This window comes from Mus caroli, chromosome 1 (genome assembly GCF_900094665.2).
Source record: "Mus caroli chromosome 1, CAROLI_EIJ_v1.1, whole genome shotgun sequence".
Taxonomy (NCBI): Eukaryota; Metazoa; Chordata; class Mammalia; order Rodentia; family Muridae; genus Mus; species Mus caroli.
The window spans coordinates 5,741,068-5,748,926 of record NC_034570.1 but is presented as its reverse complement, the minus strand read 5'-3'; positions in this window follow the sequence as shown (position 1 = coordinate 5,748,926).

The following is a 7,859-nucleotide window of genomic DNA, read 5'->3' as shown; positions in this document are numbered from 1 at the left end:
AGGGGACCATGTGGATGTCCAGAGGCTATGCAGAACTGGCCCAGCCCCTAACTACCTGTTGGAGGGCTAGCTCAACTAGCAACAGCACTTAGGAGAATAGGATCTGTGCCTCGCCCACACAGTACAAGGGCCCTGGTGGTGTGGTTGTCCCTGCCTCTCACCAGCTGCAGCACTATCCAGGCCCTGCACCTTGCCTGGACAGCACAGCACAGTTGACCCTGGTCCTGGGGACACAGGTGAGCCAACCCCAAGAGCAAAAACACAAGAGAGCTGGCCCCACCACTCATCTGCCTTGAGGTGGCAAGGGTGCATTGGTGATGTCTCCCCTCCACCCACCCACCTGTGGTAATTCAGAGAGCTAGCAGCAGGATCATTGCATTGCATCCATACCACCCATATAGCAACCAGGCATGACGCATGTATCTGTAGCTTCAACGTTGGAGGGAGAGACAGGTAGGTCATGGGAATTCACTGGCTAGCCAGTAGGGCAGGATTGATGAATTTCAGGTTCAATGGGAGACTGTCTCAAAGGAATAAGGTGGGGAGCAACAAAGGAAGAAGCTAGCTACCCTTCACTCATTTCCATATGCCCATGCTTGCACATGGACATACACATGTGCACATGTGCACATACACACACACACACACACACACACACACACACACACACTTCCATGAGATGGTCTTCAGACAGGATGATTGCTTAATCGCCTAATACAGGACTCTCTGGGCAACACAGCATGGCCTCCATCTAAATATCAAAGCCAAAGTAAAACAAGCAAAAAAAAAAAATCTTGACAAACAGCTGAAGCAAAAGAGGGAAACTGCAAACATCTGGGGAAGAGCACCTGCTGTGGCAGGGGAAATCCGATACTAAACAAACCCCTAACCTAAAATGTAATAGTCGAAAGAAACAGAGTGAAGTTTAATATTTGTATGTGGTTTACCATGTGGGTGTGTGCACATGGATGCATGTGCATAACGTTGATAATATTTTATGCTATACAATATATATCTCCTTTATATTAAAACCAATTTATGCTGGATTTTCTACACTTGTAACTTAAGGGTTCTTACATGGATTCAGTACAAGTAAATCTATCTTATTTTGATCTTTTTACAATTTTAAATGAAAGGTCTTACTATTTTATCTGGTTTATCTTTAACTCTCAATCTCAAATGACCCAAGCATCTGGGATGGATAGCAGATGTGTACAGTCATGCCTGGCTTCTATCTCGTTCTCTTCAGGGGCTTTGGCTTGACTGCATCATAATACATTCAATGGAAGTTGAGATATTACTATAGTCATTTCTAGTACTAACTTACACACACATTCAGGTCTACCAGTATGATAAATTCTTAGAAGTCAAATTGGAGATCTTTGGATGATATCTAGGGATATATTTCTAATTATTAAGTTAAAAATGGCTGCCTCTAGCACAGGGAGTTTAAGTTTAAGTTTCATTAAGAATGAATGTTCTCCACATATTTAAAAAAAAGTATAAATTTTAATTGAAGAGGGAAAAGATGAAAATAGAAATATATGTGGAACATAGACTTCAAATCTAAAAATATCACGCATAAGGTTTTTAAAGTGTACAGAATGGGCTGGGAAGGAGTTCAGTGGTAGAGCACTTGCCTAGATGCACAGGTATGAGGTTGATGTCTAGCACTGTCAAAAGTTATTCAATCCAGCGTGGTGGAGCACACCTTGAATCCCAGCACTTGGGAGGCAGAGGCAGGCAGATTTCTGAGTTCGAGGCCAGCCTGGTATACAGAGTGAGTTCTAGGACAGCCAGGGTTACACAGAGAAACCCTGTCTCAAAAAAAAAAAAAAAAAAACCCAAAAAAGTTATTCAAACTACATAATTGGTGAACTCAGTAGTGCAACAAGCTACCTGAGTATGAACTAGAAAGCTATGAGTGCTTGAGATGAGGGTGCAGTTTAGTGTTCGAAGGCTTGGTTAGTATGTGCAAGGTACTAAGAATTGAGAAAAAGCCACAAAGAAAGAAAAAAGAAAATAAAAAAAAGCCACAAGTTCGGAGAAGGAGTAGTAAAAACGAATTTATATCTAATTAAAAATACCAAGATATCATTTAATCATGTAACCATTATAAAAACTCATTTAACGAAGTAGTAGTTGAATTACTTTACATTTCAACAAAAAAGTTAATTTTGATTCACTCTATATTTTTCATGTTGTCTTTGGAATCTGGTATGTATTTCCTATGGACAGTACATTTCAATAGCTCATGTAGCAGTTGGCCACCATATTGGACAATACTGATTCCTATTAGCTCCTGGATTTTGTACTTTCTTGGATTTTGTACTTTTTTGTACATTCTTGGTGCCAGCATCAATCCTCAAGGCAGGCTAAGTGTTCTACTTCCGTTTTTGTAGCTCTGATAAAATACTGATCAAAAGTAACTTGGAGAGGAAAGAGTTGTTTTGTTTTTTTTTAATTGGATATTTTATTTATTTACATTTCAAATGTCCCCTTTCCTGGCCCCCCCCCGAAACCCCCTATCCCATCCCTCTTCTCCCTGCTTCCATGAGGGTGCTCCCTCTCCCACCCTCACTGCCCTGGCATTCCCCTACACTGGGGAATCCAGACTTCACAGGACAAAGGGCCTCTTCTCTTATTGATGCCAGACAATGCCATCCTCTGCTACATAGCGGCTGGAGTCATGGGTCCCTCCATGTGTACTCTTTGGTTGGTGGCTTAGTCCCTGGGAGCTCTGGGAGGGGGGTCTGGTTGGTTGATATTATTGTTCTTCCTATGGGGTTGCAAACCCCTTCAGCTCCTTCAGTCCTTTCTCTAACTCCTTCGTTGGGGTCCCTGTGCTCAGTCCAATAGTTGGCTGGGAGCATCCACCTCTGTAGCAGATGTAATGACAGAAGAATCCAGCTTACTGACTTGTTCCTCTGGCTTGCTCACTTGTGTTTCCTTTGTAGTTGTTTTCCCGCTCCTATTGTCACTTATCAATTGCACACAATAATGGGTTACATCACAACATTTCACGCATGCATTATAATATACTTCGATTATCTTCAGTGCCCAATTGTCCTATCCTATTGCCAACTCTGACTGTTTCCCCTCCTCTCCCACCTGCCCTCCTATTACTTTCATGTATTATCTCTATTTAGTTTTCATTTAATTATTATTGCTACATGTATCCATACATATATATTCATAAATACAACTTGTTCAGCTTATTTAGTGTTGTTTCTAACTATACTTGCAAGGGCTGACCACTTAGTATTAGATAACCAGTTTTGAGGAGGAGGAGTGCTCATTCCTGGCAAAACTTATTCTCTCTCAGTGGTCATTTATTGCCTGCAACACTTTATTTAGGAGTGGGGCCTTGTGAAATTTTCCATCTCCATTTTGGGATGCTGTCCTGATGTTGTCATTGTTCAGGTTTTGTTTAGGCTTCCATGTTGTTGAGATTTCATGGACACAGTTTCCCTATTCAATGTAGAAGATGTAATTTCTTAGCAGATGTCTTAACCTCTGGCTCTTATATCTTCCTGCTTCCTCTTCCATGACCCTAGCTGTAAAGTGTTGTAGATATGTCAGTAGGGGTTGGAATCCCTTTCCATGGTCAGATGTTCTCTGCATTTCAACCAATTGTAGATTTTTGTGATAGTCTCCATCTGCTGCAAAAAGAAGTGAGATGAGAGCTATCCTTTTCTATGTGTATAAGTATTTAGAATGCAGTTAAAATATATTCTGATTTAGGAAAATGGCAGTAGTAGGTTCTCCTCTGAAGTCCACAACCTCACCAATCATGGGTAGTTGACTAGGTTTACAGTTTTGTCATGAATTTCCTCCTAGTGGGTGGGCCTTAAGTCTAATTAGACAGCTGTTAGTTATTCCCAAGATATAGATGCCACAATTATACTTTGGGGGATATCTGACTGTACTGGTAACAGTTAAATATCATAGACATCCATCGGCATAGACATTATAGGCATTATAGCTGGGTAAGACTATTAATCACTTTCCTCCCTTGGAAGCTTGTATAGCACCTTTCATTAACATGGAGAAGGCTTCCAAGTCAGTTTCAGCTAAATTCCTCTAAGTCTTATTTTTGAAGCATTTGGTGTCTTCAACAATAAGGAGTTACCTTCAAATTTCATATGTAACCAAGGCAATGTCAATAACCTGTATTTTGGTGGGAGTCTCTTGGACTCCCCTGAACTTGGAAGAAATTTTCTCATGTTGGGTACTTGGATTTTTGTTGGATAGAGTTTAGCTTTTGGGAGGGCATTATTAACCTTAGTGCTACAAACTTCATTTAGACTATATATACACATGTGTGTAGAGTACATATACACTTATAATTTCACATACACATGTAATTTCATGGAAAAATGATATGATTAGTTATGGCTGTTTTTAAAACATCCTTGGTGTTATCTATCCTTCCTTTCCCCTCTCCCTCTGTATTTGATGTCCCTCTTGGACACTCAGTTAAAGACCCTCACCCCCCATTTTTCCAATTGCCATCCTCATAGCACTTGTAGCCTACTAGTTCCCTTTCTAGAGCTCCTTCCTTCCCCCATTCCCTTTCTGATTCTCTGGTTTCTGTAGTTGCCTTTCTTCTATATAGCCACTCAGAGAGGGCTGGACCCTCCTACATCAATAGCAATCAAGAACATGCCTCACAAACATGGTTATGGTCCAGTCTGATGGAGACCACTCTCGGTTGGTGTTTCTCTCTTCTCAGGTGGATCAAGTCAGCCACTACGATTAGTCATTGCACTGGGTGTTTGCTCGGTGTAGGCCTCATGCTGGCTACCGTGGCTCATTGATCTGTTTTCCTGGAAAAGGCCCTGTATGTGACCTCTATGGTGAGTGGTGGTGAGTGAGTCCTGGGAAAACTAGTGGAAATGATTTTCTGCCTGTGAAATATGTTGCAAAATTCCTGTTTGCTAGTGATGACTTCTTTGCTTTACTAAATGTTTAAACTGTTATGTGAACAAGTTTTTCTTTTTAATAAAAAAACTATAAAAGTACTAAACAATAGATGCTGACATTTTTTCAATAATCTCCATTTTGTATATATTTTATTTTTTCTGATACTAATTCAAAATGTATGCAAAGAGGAGACTATATTATTATGAGCCCCCAGGACCTGTCACTCAGTTTTAATGATGATCAATTTTTTTCTTTTCATTTATACTGCTACCTTCTCTCTCATCAAAATTTTACTTTGAAGGCACTTATAAGTCAAGTATCTTTGCTTATGGCAATCCTACAGGGTGAAGCCAGGGGCATGCCAGGAAACTGCTTCTCCAGTATGCACAACTTCTACAAATGTTTGAATGTGTCATCAGAAAAATAGTTTTTTTCTGTTGCCTAGAGTTTTTTAGTGAGATCAGAAATGTGTCAGGTCACCAGTCCCAATGTCAAGGTAAATGCTTACGCATTTAACCGGATTGCTTGTTCATGACACGAGCAGACAGTATTACCATTAGCCCTTGATTTATGAAGCCACATGTTCAGTTGTATGATGGATGTCATTAACATCGGTGAGGCAGGTTCATTCATCTGTCTCTGCCGAGAACTCGTAAGTCATGAATACACTCAACAGATGGGGGATTTCATGGTCACAAATGGAACTGTTTACCCTCTCATTGTTCCCATGTCAGCAATCAGAAAAAATCCATTACCCACCAATAAAAAGATCAGCCTGCTGCCAGTTCAATTGTGGAAGGAGCGAAGCTATGTTGAAGGGATTTAGAATTTTAGAAGAGATAAAAGATGCAATAAGAAGCCACATAAAAATTAAGACCCCAGAGAAAAATTTGAGTCTCTCATTCTAAACCAAAAGGATTAAGGGATTTGAAAGAGAAGACCCAGTAAGTCTCCATTTTTTTTAACCTAAATACTTTAGAGCCCCGTTTAGTTATGAACAGTTCATAGCATCCACTGTGTACTGACAGCTTTATTACATCATTTTAAATTCATCAACACTCAAACTGTTTTTGTTTTATTGTTGCTGTTGCTTTGGTTGGTTGGTTTGTTTTTTCACAGGGTTTCTCTGTGTAGCCTTGGCTGTTCTGTGTCCTGGGAAAGACAAAGTTTGCTTTTCTTCTGTGTGTCTGCTGTCAGTAAATGGCTTTAGGAACTGAGGTGCTAAATGCCATTCTCCAGATGCCAGAAGAACATTTCAGGGTAAAGCACCTTTGCTTAATGATACTACAAGGTCAGTGAACTATCTGCCCTTGGTAAGAGTGAAAGAGAGCCGTCTGACCTGGCCTTGGGACCTTGTAGAGCCAAAAGGAATGTGAGATTCCTACTCAGACACCTGTTCATTCATGGCTGGATCTTTTCAGGGTCTGTATGGCTAGCGGTGAACAAGGGTTTTAAGCAAAAGAAAATACTGATAATATCCAAAGAGAAGGCTGCTTCTGCTGCGGCCTCTTCTCCTCCTTCTCCTTCTCCCCTCTCCTCCTCCATTTTCTTCTAAAAGATTTATTTATTTATTTTTGTGAGTACACTGTTGATGACTTAAAACATGAGAAGAGGCCATTGGAAACCATTAGAGACAGAAATAAGCCACCACGTGGTTGCTGAGAATTGAACTTATGACTTCTGGAAGAGCTGTCAGTGCTCTTAATGGCTGAGCCATCTCTCCAGCCCCCAGAAGACTTCCTATAATGGAATAACCAACATGTCAAATATCATATAGAGTCTACCAAGCTTTAAATTTAATTTCTAATGCATTACTATCAATTAATATTCACCTATGAATTATTTGGATATTCACCTACTGTATTTCCTCATTTTATCTGTGGTTAGAATGACAAGATGTTTTGTTTTTGTCAAGGAAAGTAAGCATGCTTTATTGGTCAGGTTCAATGAGGGAAAAAACTCTACTATGTTAGCTACTGGGTCTCAGGAACCACTCATAACTTCCTCTGTATAAATACCAACAATGTAAATATATCCAAACCTATAAATATGCTATATACTTCAATGCACTTGTGAATTTCATAATGAAATGAATTAGAGAGCAATTTGCAAGAATAAAGAACCATAGAAATGCTTAAATAAATAAACAAACACTTAAACTGGGTTCTGAAGGAGGAGGAGGAGCGGGGAAAGGTCAGTTTTGTAACCGAGATGAACACTGGTCAGGACTGTTGTGAGACTTTATGTCAATAACTTTGCTCTTTAGACAGTTCTTACCCTGGCTTAGCTTGGAGGCTCTCTGCACATTTCCCTGCACATCTGTCTGGTTGTTCTCTGGATCCTCCTAGCTGACCTCCTAGCATCTGAAGTGGACTATGGAGCCTTGTTTCTAATGATGTGAATTCTACAACACTTCTTACCTTTTGTTCTAATATGATGTTACAGGACAGAGGTGTTGCTTCCAACGCTCATCCACAGCGGCTCAGGATCTGGGCATGAAGTCTTTCTCACTCAGGATGTGAGACTTTGCTTAACAAAAAATAGTCTGAGAAAATAGTCTTTTTCATTCTATTTTATTTCTCTTCTTCAAATACACATTGCCAACCATGTTGTTGGCTATGATGGAAGAGGATGATGATCTTTGACAAAGACAAGGTCCTGTTCCCCTAGTTAACATATTAGAAGGGGAAATAGAGCAGGTAATAAATGGCAGACAGACACACAGACAGAGAGACATGCAGACAGACAGGTACACAGATGACAGGTACACCGAGGATGCTTAGAGGACATTTCAAATTAGTGTTCCTTGATATCTCTAGGGAGAAAGCTAGCCAATGATATTTGATTTTTCTCCTTCCTTCCTTCCTTCCTTCCTTCCTTCCTTCCTTCCTTCCTTCCTTCCTTCCTTCCTTCCTCCCTCCCTCCCTCCCTCC